The following is a 15505-nucleotide window of genomic DNA, read 5'->3' as shown; positions in this document are numbered from 1 at the left end:
AAAGAAAACTAACGAGTTGAACACAAATGCTTAGGCAACCTTAACTGCACCTATCCACATTTTTCCAGCTATAATAAGCCCATTAAGGAACATTAATTTTAATAAATACAGGCTATAATCTGGCAGACATAAGTAGTTTAGGGATACTTTATGAAATTGTTTACCAATAAAACCTTTAATATTATTCTTTAAATTTATTTTTTAAACTAACACTATTGACAAGCTCTTTGGGAGCAGCAGCTGATTGTAATCTCATATTTAAAGATGTACAGTTCAAGACCCTCATAAGTGTGATAAACATCCCACTGCACGAGGAAGACAGATGTTCTTCTAGAGTGGAAAGTAATTCTTGAAAGGTTTACAGTATACATAAAAATAATATTTCCTAATATGCGGTAATAACTTCTGTAACTGAGTATTCTGAATGAGGATTAATGACTAAGTAATTAAGTAGGTGCACAGGAGAGGCAGCATGGTTAGGAGAAACCCTCTGGACTATAAAAACATCTATAAGCTTCACTTAGTCTAATTTTTCTCCCTGGAAATGGCCAGCACTCTCAATATCAGGTTTTAGAATATAATTCAGATTTATCCTGACAGATAATTATGACAACATGGATAAAAACATTCTTGAAGACTCAAATTTTTCCTCAAATCACAGCAACATCAACAGTTTCTTATGTGATTTGAAATGAAGTGGCAATTTACACTGAAAAGTCTTACAAAAAACTTCAGTTCTGCTGACCTTGAGTCTGTATCTCCCAACCTGCAGATGCCCATTGTGGCAAACTCCTGGCAGAAGTCATAAAACAAATGGACATTTTGAAAGCTGACTTCGTTCCTTCAATCATCAAATGGAGGTAAAGAACGCTAGACATTCCACTTGCCTACTTGCAAGCACGGACCAACTAGGCTTGTGCTCAGCATGACTTACACCAAAGTCTTTGAACACTGAGTTATATTCAGCAGTAAATTTCACATGGTATCATCTATTACTCACAAAACAAGATTACACTTTCCGCAAGGACTGGTGGGTTTTGTTCCTAACAGACAGCCAACAAGAACAGCAATTAAAGGGAACCAGAGCATGGATGGGTACATGTTACAAACAAACTGCTCTTTGATCCTCCAGGTTGAAAGGCCTTCTGAGAAACCTTTATCTCATGAGGTGACAAGAAATGCTTTAGAATCTTTTGACTTACCTGATACCAGCCTCTTTTGAGTCAGATTTTAATGATTCTTTGTAATTAGTAACACAAAAGTAGAAGCTGATTGACAGGCTCCCGACAAGCTGTTTATACAGCAGGAAATCAGGAAAATCATGGCAACGTGTGGGATGTTTATTTAACTCAACTACCTACACAAACACAACACAGTCTGACATTACCTACCCAGCCTCTGAGCCGTGTTGCAAATGACACGAAAACAGTAAGTCCTGCTCACAGCTAGGAAGGCAACCCTCCTACTGGCTTTGCAAAAAGCTTTTAACAGGATTCACATCAAGGCATGGAAACCGGTCAGCTTCCATGCATGGAGAACCATGTGCACCTCAGCCCCACTGTAATAGCTATGGTCTAGGCTGGCATTAAGGCTCACTGGGACCGTGTGAAGAACTAGTTATATCAAGGTAAGAATTGCAGACACTCTCAGATCAAGCCATAAGGAGCTTGGATGGGGATCTTGCTTATCTTGTTTTGCAGTTCAGCTCCTCCTTATTCTCGGAGAACAGCTTATGGTCACTGAGACTTTGATACAACTTTTCAGAACACGGGAGAATTTGACTTTCTAAAATGTTACCTTATGCTTGATCTCTTTGTTTTAAGATTTCAAGAGGAGAATGGTTCAGTATGGGGGAAGGAAAAAGAAAAATTATAATGTACTTACCAAAACAGCAATACCAGACAAAAGCAAACATTATTTTCAGTCCATTTCTCCCAACTATTTAATAACTTGACTTTTGTATACCGGTATTGCACAGTTATAATATGAAGACAGCTACAGCATAATGTGCTTTCTTCTAAAAGGTCATGATTGCATTCGCAGTATTTGATGCATTGTGACCACAGCAGACTTTTTTTTAGAGATAAGAGTGTATGTAACATTTTTCTGCGATTTATTGTCATCAAGAAAGTCTATTTAATTTCTGCTTTCAGAAGAAACATCTGCACATGATTGGCATAACTCAAGGAACCTTTGCAGCTGCAACTTTCTCAAAGTGCAGAGCAGAAAGCCATGTTTATCAAGACGTCTAAGTAGGATTAAGCAAGTACAAAAAAGAAAAAGGAACTGAAAAAAAATATATCTCCCCAAGTACAAAACAGTTAATTATTGACAGTAAATGTCTCGTGATCTGTGTGTGACACCCAGAGCTGAATAGATCGTTAGCTAAACTCCCTGTCAGCATTCCACATAATGTTTCCCTCATAAGCACTTGCATAAGTTTGCCAGCAGACTCATTGCCTTAACGGGAAGGACTTACACGCACTGTGCAATGAGTGAGGACGAGGAAAAGCAGTGATTTTTCCAGGGTCTTATCATCACAATCACATGCACTTCCAACATATACTCAGGCCTGATTTGAGAGCGTGCTGGGGCCAGGGATCACAGCACATGGAATCCCCTGGTTTTCAAAGTAAGAGAACTTAATGGTACAAATGCAGGCAGCTCAGTGCCAGCTGGCCCCAGTGCTGCTGAGAAGTCCCGGGCACATTCAATTTACTGCTGTAAGATGTAGCTGTGGAGCATCAAGGAGCAGCACGGACAAGGCGCTGTGAATTGCTGGCTTCCACCCGCACTGCATACACACTGCTGCCTGAACGCTGCCCGTAAATTAGCTGACAGCCAAAGATCAGTACACAGAGAAAACAGCTAAGTACAAGCAAGTCCAGGTGGAAAGCATTGCAAAGGTCTCGAGAGAGACCATAAAGGAGTAGGATAGCAGGTGGTGACAACTCCAGGCAGTTCAGCTCTGACCCGTGACTGTTCAGGCCACTTTTTGCACTGTGGGCTCACAGTCACTGTCTGTGCCTTCCACATCAGCTCTCTGCCTCTCTAACAGCAGCCTTCAAGGATGCATTGAATTATTTTAATATTTAAAACATTTCAGAAAATGCTATAAAGGCTGGAAAATGTACTAATCTCCATTAATCTCCAGCAGTGATCTACCAAGATTCTCAGTAACTGAAAACAGATGTAGGAGAATATTCCCTGCCCCAGAGGTCATATTACTTCTAGCAGCTAGAATTATTTACCAACCACAGAATGCTTCTATCTATGGTGCAAATAGGATGCAATTTCAGTAATGGACCTCCTCTCTCCATTCCCCTCAGAGAGGCTGTTTTAAGGCAGGTTCGGCAGCTCATTTGATTTTAAAAGAGGGAAGCACGGTTTGCCAAAGCTTTCTGCTCAGCTCTGTTTGTTTGCTGGTTCCTGGACTGCAGGTGGGCTCTGCTTGCAGCCCCTGAGCTGGGGGAGGCGGGTGGGTGGCAGAGACCTGCACTTCCCTGCTGCACTCATTTCCAAAGACTGAAATAAACATAAAAGAAGCGCAGCTCACTGAAGGTGTTTCAGCACATGAAATGAGTTCAAAAGGCTCCCAGAGGTACAGTCTTCCTGAGCTGAGAAACTACAGCACTAAAGGAGAACTATTAATTAAATATATCGTAATAGTATCTGTTGAAGAGACTTAACGGGATCCTGGCTGCTCCTGAATCTCAAAACGAATCCACAATCGGGAATCAGTTAAGGAGCAACAAGTGCTGGTATTTCTTTCTCTGGAAAAACAGAATTATGATTCATTTTCATAGATACAACACATGGAGCATACATTAATAAAGAAGAAAAGCAGATCTAAGTTAACATCACGTTGTGACACAGCCAACACATGGCTGCTGCATCATGCTCTTGTGACACTGCATCATGCTCTTTTGACACTAAATATTAACTACTGAGCTGACCATTTTGATTATGAGGGATCCCAATTCAAGCTGTCTTCAGATGCACCATTTTCAGGGTGCTATATAACTATACCAACATCTTTTTTATGTGCTCCAGGCCAGCAGAGGAGAAAACCAGGCAGAAGTTCAGCTCTATGTGAAGCTGGAATGCAGCAATGTGTTTTCAAATCACAGAGCACCATTAAAGGAATTAAATACATTATATGTGAAACGAGTAAATAAATCCCAAGAAATGGAATTAAGATGAGCATTAATCAGAAGGGTGTTGAGCATGGCGTGTGCATGGACCAGTTCATAGGAATCTTACTAATTGCCTTTCAAAGGCCACTTTATCCTATTAAGATTATCCTCAGGAGGTTCAGGACGTTGAGGGCGGGGGAAAGCCTGGAAAAACTGGCCACATTTATCATGTCTAGAAACAAACAGAAATTGATTTGTATTTATCTTATGTAGCAAAACCTCTTATCTTCCTCTCCTGATATTTAATCCTTATTTTTTCCTAGCAATATAAATGAGACTCACCAATTAAGCTGAGGGTAACCTTCTAAGCAACAAGGAATAAATACCACGACACCAACTTCACGTGTAATTTCTCTTGTGCACAAGCATCAGTGCAGATTACATGACAGTTTTAAACTTACTGCCATGACCAAGCAATGTATAAATTATGACAGGTCCACATGGATTACAGATGATTCGAAACAAATCAAAGACATTAACTTTAATAAGGTGCTTTGTCTCTCTTAAATGTCACTCTTACTTTCTGTAACAGCAGCCTCTAAAAATCAATGATCGGAGACCTCTGCTTGTAGCAGAGCTGTTAACCTCTGGAACTTCAGCCAATGGAGCCCATGTAGCCCACAAACCCACCTTGCAGATTCCTCCTCTGCAATGCACAGAACCTGCAGTAACTCCACGTTCCTCATATTCCTGAGATCAAGACTGACACTGACAAAGATGAATGACATACTCAGCATGTTTTTGGGTGCTTTGGTTTTTTGTTTGTTTGTTTGTTTGTTTGCTCTTGTGCTTTTTTTCTTTTAAGTGCTTTATCTTTTCACAAGGAAAGTCAACAAAGTTTTCAATTAAAAATATTTCGTAGTTTTAAATTACTGCCTCCCTAAAAGCTGTAGTCAGAAAATGCAGTTCCCCATATATTGCTGTTTGTAGCAGGACTGTAAGCATAGCAGGGCTAAAATAAAACCACAAAAGAGACTGAAAATTGAATCAAAGTGCTTATTACACTTTCAATAACAAGGCAATAGCTCAATCTGAGTCTCAGCCAGCTCTCAGTAAAGTCAATGACAGTTGTTTCATTGAAATGAAACGATGTGTGATTAGGTCCTCACAGAATTATACGTAATGGTATATTCAAAATTGTAAAGAGTTTCAGGATGGCATCTAAAAGCCTATTTTCCTTCTGGAATTCTGCGGTGAAGCTACTGTAAAAAGAAGAATCAATACATAATTCAATATAGTGGAAAGATTATTATAAAGCATTATTAATATCTCTCAAAGATTCTGGATAATAAGAAAGAAACCCCTCATTGCTTCAGACATGCCTACTGACTTACACCAAACACATGAATGCTGTTTCAGATACGAAAAAAGACCTGTTCCAGATTTCAAGCTGGAATCTCTTACACTGTATGAGCACTAACAGCACTATTTTGCAGAGGGGTCAGGGGAAGAAGGTCTTAAAACCCCTCAAGATAAATTTTCCTTTAAATTTTAATTTTTCATGATGCTTTCCAATGCAAAGTGAAGAAGTATTTCTTTACCTGGTCTGACAGCTTTGCTTACAGACTTGCGCTGTTACTGATAATATCCATTGCCAACTCTTGATCTTCCCATGAGGTTCGCAGAAATATCTAAGTAAGTGCTAACTCACACACCTGAACACTTCTCTGTCAAAGTTAATCTGAAATTGATTCTTCTTCCCACAAAGTAAAACAAAACTGCATGCAGTCAGCTACAAATGGCGCTCAACAAATCTGTGCTCAGCACTTTTTCTAATTCCTGCAAGATTTCATGAGTATTACCACAGGAGCTTTCTGCTAATGCATTGAATGCTTCAGATCAAAATACAGCCAAAAATATTTCCATCTTTGGAAAACATATATATATATAGTTTTTCAGCTCCTGTAATCCTTCTAATAAGATTTCTTTTAACACAAATTTGGAAGAGAAGAACATAGAACAGTGGATTTGCATTCAGTACTAAACATTATAGTTAAGCAGAGTGCAATTTTGAAAGTAGAAGATCTGGCAAATGTCCTTTCTGGTTGCAGGTTGGTAGAAAAAGAACTTTCAATTCAGTTTAATTAATTAGAAACAAACATGTTTCTGAGCTTCTAAAACTTTTCTTCATGGATTACTTGTTTGTCCTGCTACTACAATTAGAAAATGATTTGGTTAACGTAAGAAACATAAGAGAGAACCTACCAAAAAATTCCAAGTGAAGCGGTATATTTGATAAAATATTTTGTCACATTTTAAATAACACAACTTTGAGGGCCACATTAGCGTATTACATCTATCTCACTACACAACTCCATGCCCAAGCTCACAAATACATCTGGTGACCTACAAGAATAGCACGTTATTACTGGATGGCAGAATAACCCTTTGATTAACATGTATCAACTAATCAGTATCTCAACAGCATGATGTCACCAGATAAACTTTAATTATATGACATTATGCATGCTGGATAACTGTTAACAGTAAGTTTGTAGGGAAGATATTTCCATTCTTGTCTCATTTGAAGTCTCTGAAATACGGCAGAGGAAGCACTTACAAAACTCCCTGATATCATGGAAATTCACTTTGGGTGGAAGACACCATGTGAAATACCAACCATTCACTTGCCTTGCTGCCTTGCAAGATGGTAGGCCTGAAGATCCTTTGCTTCTCTGAGAAAAACTGCTTTTAACACAATATGCCAGATGGCTTTCCTATAGTCTATTAATGAACGAGCAGCAGATGACGCACAATGGAAAGGATGCTCAGAACCTTTCAAGGGCATCCTTGTTTCTTTTCTCATTTCACAGCAAAACCAAAGTTATTAATTTCTCTGTAAAACTCCTATTGTCATTTGTCACTAATAATGATCTCTGTAGGGCATTCCAGAGAGGAAATGCAGCCTTGTTGTCTGTGGAAATCAATTTACTGACACCATTACAGCCATGCAAATAATTTATTTTTGATTCAGCTGCCAAGCAGGAGGTATTGAGGGAGTGTTCCACCAGAACTGAACTCAAAAGAAAAGTCATTTTTCTTGCCAAAAAGAAACAGAAAGGAATAAAAAAGGAAAGAGGAAAGGATAAAGAAAGGAAAAACAAGGAAGAAAAGTTCTAGAACTATAAAATTTCAATGTCAAAGAGTGGCTGATGTTCTCCAAGCAGCCAGTAGCTCCAATATTCACCAGGATCTGGACAGGCTCCAGTTCAGCTGCTCCCCTCGCCCAAAGCTACTGGAGCACACTTCCACAAGACTCTCCTAACTAGCAATCTACGTCAGCCCATTTTGTTCAAGCCATTTCAGTTCTATCTAGTAAATCATTTCAGGAAAAACAAAATTCAAAATCACAGCAATGATGCTCTAATATGCGGCTTGAAAATCTGAGAAAATCCAAAGGCGCTTTTTCTCTGCTTGCTGAAACTGATGTTTAAATATTTCCACTGTTTGAAATCATTTCACGTGAATATTCTCCTGCACACAAGCAGGTTCCAGTCTCCTAAATACATATTAAAATATCTATAAAAATACTTATTTTAAAATCAGTAACGCTGCTCATGGTTTTAATGTTATCTCTTTAAAAAGCATTAAAAAAGCATAAGCACTCAGGAGAGCAAGGACTGAAACAGCAATCTCCCCTCATATGGCAAACTATCATGCTATGCGGTCACTCTTTCGTTTAATCCACACACAATTAATCCATTTAAAGTATAACAGTTTCAACAGAAGGAAGAGCAAAGAGAAGGGTAAAGAAGGGCATATGTGCACAGCTAAAAGGTTTCAATCTCCTGGCTCCATGGCACATATCAATCCTAATAAATACTGTACTCCTCAGGAGATCCTATATAAGTACTACATGGCTGCCTAACATCTTGAATACCATCACAAGTAGGTCATACAGAACCACAGGATGGGCACACAGTGCCGTCCTCACCTGTTCATAGCTCTGCCTGTTCACATCCCATCTACAGTTGGCTTCATGCATGCCACCACCCCAAGCATCTCATAGCCACTCCCTCCTGTCTCAAAGAGTTAAGTCATTTGTGTCCAGCACTTGTTCAATTACAAGTAATTTCATTTCAATTAATTATCAGCGCTAACTGTAGTTAGTATCATACAATTCTGGGAAATGATGCTGACGTATAAAAACAGTAGTAAGTAGCCAATGACTAATATTTCCAGAAGCATTAAGAGTAGTAGATTTATTATGCAAGTGTTAAAGCTTCCATATTTCAGTTCTTCTAACTTTATTGGAGAAGCTATTAAGGACAGAACGTCTCAAAGAATAAATATGTCAGAAGTAGTAATTTCATTTTTAATAAAGTTTCTTATTTTGATTTACAGTTGACAGAAGCTGTTATTCTATCATACCACAAAGCCTCTGCCTACCTGTATGGGATCTCAGATACTTCTCAAAGGAAAGAACAAATGTTACAGAACATTTGGAGCACAGCATTTTCTTATTAATTGCAGGAGAGAACATTGGCTGCATTGATAGATAGGTAATAGTAGAGAATTTCCCATGAAACAAAATGTATTTTCAGGAATCAGAAGTAGTAAGTTCTTTAATTGGGCTGCCAAGCAGACAGCAAACATACAGGTGTTAAAGGTAAGGAAAGCAAATATTTTAAGTCACATAAAAGCAACTTCTAATCTCGGCATTGAAGCATCTTCAGATATTGTTGTTTATAATGGAACATTAGAGAAAAAACATTATGCTCTAATTTCAAGTATTCTTACATTTACAGTTTCAATTCAATTTCAGTGAAAGAAGTTGAACAATGCTTTGAATACTATTAAAGACAATGGGAGACTTGGAAAACATGTGTAAGCACCTTTCCATGATGCTGAAGCTACAAATTATGGTGAGCTGTCACACCACAACTCATGGACTGTTTTATCCAGAATTAACTCGAAATACGTGCACATTAGTGACTATTTATGGTGCTGAATACAGCTGGACTTTCTTTTGCAGAGGTCAGTACCAAGTTACCTGTTTTATGATATATAAAACATGCTTCATTCTGAGCCTGGCAGCAGAACTGCAGTCCCCAAGGTATGGTGAAATTCCAAACACACTTTTCAGACAACTATGCAGCGTCTTCTTATGAAGATCAGAAGTTGAATGCAGGAAACCAAACAAACCAACACTGCATTGCTGTTCACACTGGTGCATTCTAATGGTTTTTTTTCCTTACATTTCTTTGATTTCTGCCTCCCACTGTATTTAATCTTTACAGTTAATGCTACATTTTTTGCCTAGGTTGGCATTAATGTTTTATAGAGGTCAAATTATAGTGGTCTCCCCACTGTTTTACTGTAGGAGTTGAGAGCTGGCACTGTAATTAAAATTCCAGCTAAATAAAGCCTGCAGGAGTCCTACATGTAAACCAAGCAATTTGGTTTTCTAGCAAACCAGCACGCATTTTCTGTTGCCTCCACTTCACTGCCACGCAGAAGTTAAATGAAATCCACGTGCCTGAACGCATTCTACAAGCAGTGCATCTCGTCAGCATGATAGGTAGAAAATAAGTAGATTCTAGTTATAGAACGTAACAAAAACAAAAAAACTGCATCCATTTTCTAAAAATCTCTGCAGAATTTTGGCAAAGAAACTGCAAGACAGGACAACTTAAAGGTCCATGCCACAGTTGATGACAAAAAATGTAAGAATGAACTGCAATTTGCTCTTCAGTAAACCTGAACTCATGGTAACAGAACGGTCCCATGCATCAATTACAGCAGCAATTGTTTCAGTCTAACGTGCCTTCATTTTCAGAGCTTGCTTGCAAGCGTACCAAAGATGTACAGATGCTCACTGCAACTTTAGGGCAGGATTCTTCTGTTGCTATCTACTACCTGTGAGATGTTTCAGTATTGCTTCCTTTGTGCTGCTTTCTCTAAAAGATCCTCAGTTCTGCTTCAGTTCTCTTTGCAGCCTTGAGAGAGAGCAGGTAGCATCCACTCTCAGAGAGGAAATGATCCAAGCTAGTTTGGACAGCAGCATCCCAGATTGCCATAGGCATCATCTTTTAGCTCATTCCCTGTTCTCCTGGTTTTATTTCCGCTTTAAAAAAGGATTCTTAAGATTGTTTGTTAAAGATAATCCCTTTCGGTCAGACTTTCTTAGGTGATTTTTTCCTTTCAACAAATTCTACCGCTTTCCATCGTTGGTATATTTCGAGGGGGGGTCAGAAAAATAACACAAACATTTGATTAAATATGCATTACACAGAACACAGGATGAACTTCCTCCACTATCTACAGCTGCACTTGTGTGCCCACTGAGACCCGGTCAGTAAAAGGCATACGAATGTGCTGAAGTCAATCCAAAATGATCAGGGTTTTCAGAACCAATCCACAAAAAAAAAGTTACTTTCCCTCCTCTAGAGAAAAAAAAAAAAGTTCAGATGGTTGAGCTGAACTGAGAGAGAAGACAAAAATCAGAAATGCCAGCCTGCAGCTAGAAAAAAGCACTCAATCTAATACATTCCTGAAAGACGTCATGAGTTTACTGCCAGCATTACTTATTCTCAAAGAGAGACAGCAAGATCAGATGCCACAAGAAAGCTATGTGAAAAGGAAATGTATCCATTAAAGCAGACAGCAGGCAACGTGTGCAGACAGACTGCTCTGTTGAGGAAAGGCTGCTTTAAGTAAGCAAAAGGAAAGAAAAACTGCGAGTCAAAACATGGGTGTAATCATTTATAAAGTTCTAATTTTATTTGGATTAGAAGAGAGAAATACTAAAAGCTAAAAATTAATTGTGAACTACATTTGCAGTTATTGTCAAGAATACTTGCATGCTTTAAGATATCATTAACTCAGAGATTCTATGTTTAAAGAAAGATTTAACCTCATTTACTTCCATTAATTCTTGCTAAATGTCCCTACTGAACTTTGAAGCGCAATGGAAATGGTTAGTTGTCTTTTGAATGGTGCCTTTCCCAGATCCTCGAATTAAAAGCTGTCAGAAATGCAATCTGTGACAATACAAAGCTACTCAATAACAGAAAGGAAAGAAGGACTCAGCATGCAGAGATGTGTTCTACATCTGTCAGATCCAAAGAGCTTCCTCCTGATGGAGTGATGTGGAAGGGGCTGAAACACCAGGCTGTGCCCTGCCTCTAACCCACATTTTCTCAGGAAGATCACCCTGCTAAATGTTGTTACTCGTGAGCAGTTTGCATCAGTCTCTTTGCTTGTTGAGTTTGTCCTATGCCAACAAGCCTACATTACCCTAAAAGATGAAGATTTTAGCCTTCCAACACATTAATATACCTGAAGGAAGCTGCCTCTTGGCCTGCACTGTTCTTCCATTAGGGAGTAATAGTTCAGTTAATCTGATTTTTGTTTGGGAAATGCCAACTGGAAATGAAAAGTCTTCCATTAGAGCACCTGGGGACGTTGCTAATACAGGTTTTGCACTGTACCAAGCAACAGACCCATCCTGCTAATAATGAGCAGTTGGTCACTGATTTAGATTATTAGAAGAACAGCTGGCACGCTTCAGTCAACCAAAGCCTACACATAATTTCCAAACGAATTATCTGCAAACCATTATTGTTCCTGGAAAGTCTCCAGAAAACAAATAAAAATCTAATCTCAAGTGAAGTAATCTGCTACTGTTACCCTCCTAAATTCAGAACCTACCGGCTACAGCTGATACCTTTGTCTGTGGTTACCTAAAACCTGCCATATTCAGCATGAAGAGCCAAAAGGTTAAGGAGAATTTGGCATTTTACAGCATGAGTTAGTCTGCTACAGTGGCTGTATGCAAGTTGCAGGGAAAAAAAATGAATCAGAAGAGATGAAAAATGTATTAATTCTATGGATAAGAGAAAATAGAGAGTGAAGCTGTCAAATTAGTAATATGAACCAGTTGCATAAATAGGCCATCTGTAAAGTCAGAGGGCATGGTAATTGGTGGGAATAGTGGATATGATAAACCACAGGTCTCACATGACCCTCATCTACCTGTCTGAGAGCCAGCAGGAAATGATGTGATGTGAGTGTGATCAGCAGTATGATTCGTGTACACACCCGATGCTTTAGCTTATATCTTTCCACAAGCTTTATTCTACTGAAGCAAAGAAAATCTTGAAGGCTTCAACCTTGCTAAACAGCAGAATTACCTTTAAGTATTAATGATAAGCAGGCTAATAAATTTCACATCATATGAGTAAACAAAGAGTTTCAATATGGGTGAGCAGAAGAGTCTTAGTTAAAATCTACAGAATAAAAAAAGCTCTCAAATGCAAACAGACAAAGCCCTGATCTTGAAATAGTCCAAGCTCTGAAACATGCAATCTATCACGTAAGAGACAGAAGAGGTCAGCCATTAATTAACATCCAAATTAAAGCTTTTCAAGTAAGGGTCAAAGCTTCTTTTGTTTTGACATTTAGATCACTGACAGTGTATTCCCCAGCTTAGTATGCACAGCACACCACCTAACGCCTTTATGTTAATTGCCTCAATTTTTCAAGTGTACTATTTGATTTATTGTCAATTAAAAATACCCCCAAAAGCCAAGACTCATGTATGTTAAGTATAAACATGATTAATGTAACACAATTACATTTCCACATTTGATGGGTCTGATTAGGAACTTTCTATCAGCCTGGCATGACGGAGCACCATCGCAACCAGTGACCTGTCAGCGTTGCCAAAGACAATACTGCTGATGAGAAGATTTGATGACCACAAATGTTTCAGATAGGTAAAGTCTGCAATTAAATGCTGTCAAATACCATCTTATCAAGAATGTAGGAATCTTTGCTGTCTTCTCTATTTGATTACAGAAGGTGGTCATAGGTGTAAACTACAGATCTACATAAAATCATTGCCTGCTGAAGCAACAGTTATGGAAACAGATTTGATGGCATTTCCAGAGAGAACTGGATAGATCCTCTCCCAGAATAACAAGGGACCAACTGGTTTTAAGAAAGTTGCACAGTGGAAAGAACTGGGCAGATCACAAACAGGTGAGCAATACCTCATTTTCTGTGTGTAGAAGACACGAGGGATAATGACAGAAGGAAGTCTAATGTGGGGGGAAAAAATCCATAGAAAATTAAGCAAATGAAATTAAGAAAATTGAAGAGTGGATAAGGCTGGAGATAGCTGTTAAGTGGGACACAATGATTAATCAATAAAAAGCAGTTCAGTCTTAGCACAATGAGATAAAAGATAACAAATTGCAACCTGATCTGAGTGAAATTAATAGGAAGGTGGGCAAGCATCACAACTGAGCAGCTGTACTTGTTACGGTCAATGCATAAGTAAGTTTTGATAAGAAACTGTATAAATGAGAAAATTGTGTACCCTGCCTTTGAGTTTCTCTTCCTACCGGTAAGGATAAAATAATTAACACTGCCATATTTGTAAGTAGTAGATGCATAAGAAAGAGCCATAACCTATATTTAATTGCTAGGATGATGCTAGCAATGGAATGTACAATAGGTCCTTGTTTAAATTGAAAAATAAAAAGGAGAAAGACTTTTATGGCACTTCAGAAAAGAATTAAGAAGCTCCCTGCCTTATCAAGGACTACAAAAGCAATCACTGCTACAGACCTGCTTTGCATATTTGGTCTATTAATTTGCATAGCCCTGCTAAGCCACACATTCCAATGCAACTGCTAAATTACACCACTCTTGGGTAATGAGTATAAAAAGATGCAAGAGCATGCAAAGTGTATTCAAACAGACAATTAAAAATATCAATTCTGTTGACAGCTAAAATGAAGAAACTGTGCAGAGGTTTAATGCTGCTGCATGAAGGACGTACTATTTACAAGTGATTGCATTAACTAGAATCATGCATTGACAGTCTGCCTTTGTTCAACATTATGTATTAGGCCAATTTAGTGCCTGCTTATTAAAATAATTTAATTCCCAGGATAGTTTCCAGGCATTTCTAGGTCTCTTCCTGTTCTTTCTTCCTCCTCACATTAATGATGGTGTCTTACGTGCCACTCTCCCACCAGTGCAGTTTACTGGATCATCACAAAGCTCACCAGTCAACGCTGGCTTAACCAACTTGTCCTTTACACATTTGGTAAAACAAGCATAAATTAGCAAATCTGGCCACATGTGTTACAGTCTCAAAGTTCAGAAGTAGCCAAAGAATATAACAAAAGCTATTTTTATTACTATTGTCCTTCTTTGCAAAGGCCTTCAGTGCTGCATGCTTATCAAACACATGCCACAAATTTCTACTTTTAACAAGTAAAGAAATGCTTAAATCCAATCAAAGTGAGTTTATAAATGACTGGAAACAATCTTGTGAATTAAATTAAGAATTTAAAAGGAAGCAAAATTGCCTACAGAAACTGGAAGTTTGAAATCTGTGTTCTAAACTGAATCCTCTTATATCTCTGAGAAGCATTGTTTGTTAGCATTTGTTTTGTTGTAGTTGTTTTGGTGCTTTAAAGACTCTTTACAAATATATTATGCCTTCATCCAAACAAGCATAACAGTGCACATATATCAGTATGTTGTAATAATATCTGGAGGTAACTGAGAGGGGAATTGCATGTGTTTACAGAGTAACATTGCTTTGCATATCGGCTTCACCAGACCATGCACCGCCATGTGGTATCTTGATACTGTATTTACATGCTTGCAGCCATGCTGCATATCTAGAAGTATTCATGGTTTAACAGCAAGCAACCAAGCGTAACTAAGAAAGTATTAGTAAAATATATCATGTGTTAACACCAACACGTTTGGGAGTTATGAAAATTGCATCACTTAATATTGATTTTCTTGTAATTATTTTTTTTTTATTATTCTTTCAAGATCATTGACCACTGAATAAGGTACTAATAACTTGGAGTCTGCATTCCTGAAGTCTCAAAGTCACAGAAATAAATGAACAAACTGTAACACTTGCTTATTAAAACATGTGAGTAAACAAACACCAGGACTGAAAGAGAATTAAATGTCCTTTAGCTAATACTTTAAGCATACAACACCAGCATGGATTTTATCAAGTCACACCTGGTCTTTGGAAATATCACTGAATTTTCCATTTGTACAATACATGTAGTTACAGTTTGCTGTCACTGATGATCACAAGCTTGATATAGTCTCCTCTAAATTTCTTCTAGAGGCTTGGACTTACCCTAGCTATGAAGGAAGCTTGTAAACCTGATTTGCAGAGCTGAATGAATAGTGAAGTGTACACAGGCAAGCCCAAGCAATTTCCAAGATTATAGGAAATACTATAAATATTTCAGAGGAAATTTACTTTTTCAGAAGTGGATGATTTAAGGTTTTGACAATACACATATTGTTCCAAATAT

General features: G+C 38.2%; 1 protein-coding gene across 2 annotated transcripts in view; it reads right to left on the bottom strand.

Moving 5' to 3' along the window:
- CDH13 (cadherin 13) overlaps positions 1-15505 on the bottom strand; it is a 389565-nt gene that overhangs the window by 289846 nt on the left and 84214 nt on the right. The window lies entirely within an intron of this gene.

This window comes from Coturnix japonica, chromosome 6, assembly GCF_054131305.1.
Source record: "Coturnix japonica strain WE chromosome 6, WE-NBRP24, whole genome shotgun sequence".
In the NCBI taxonomy this organism is placed as follows: domain Eukaryota; kingdom Metazoa; phylum Chordata; class Aves; order Galliformes; family Phasianidae; genus Coturnix; species Coturnix japonica.
This window is presented reverse-complemented; position numbering and strand designations above follow the sequence as displayed.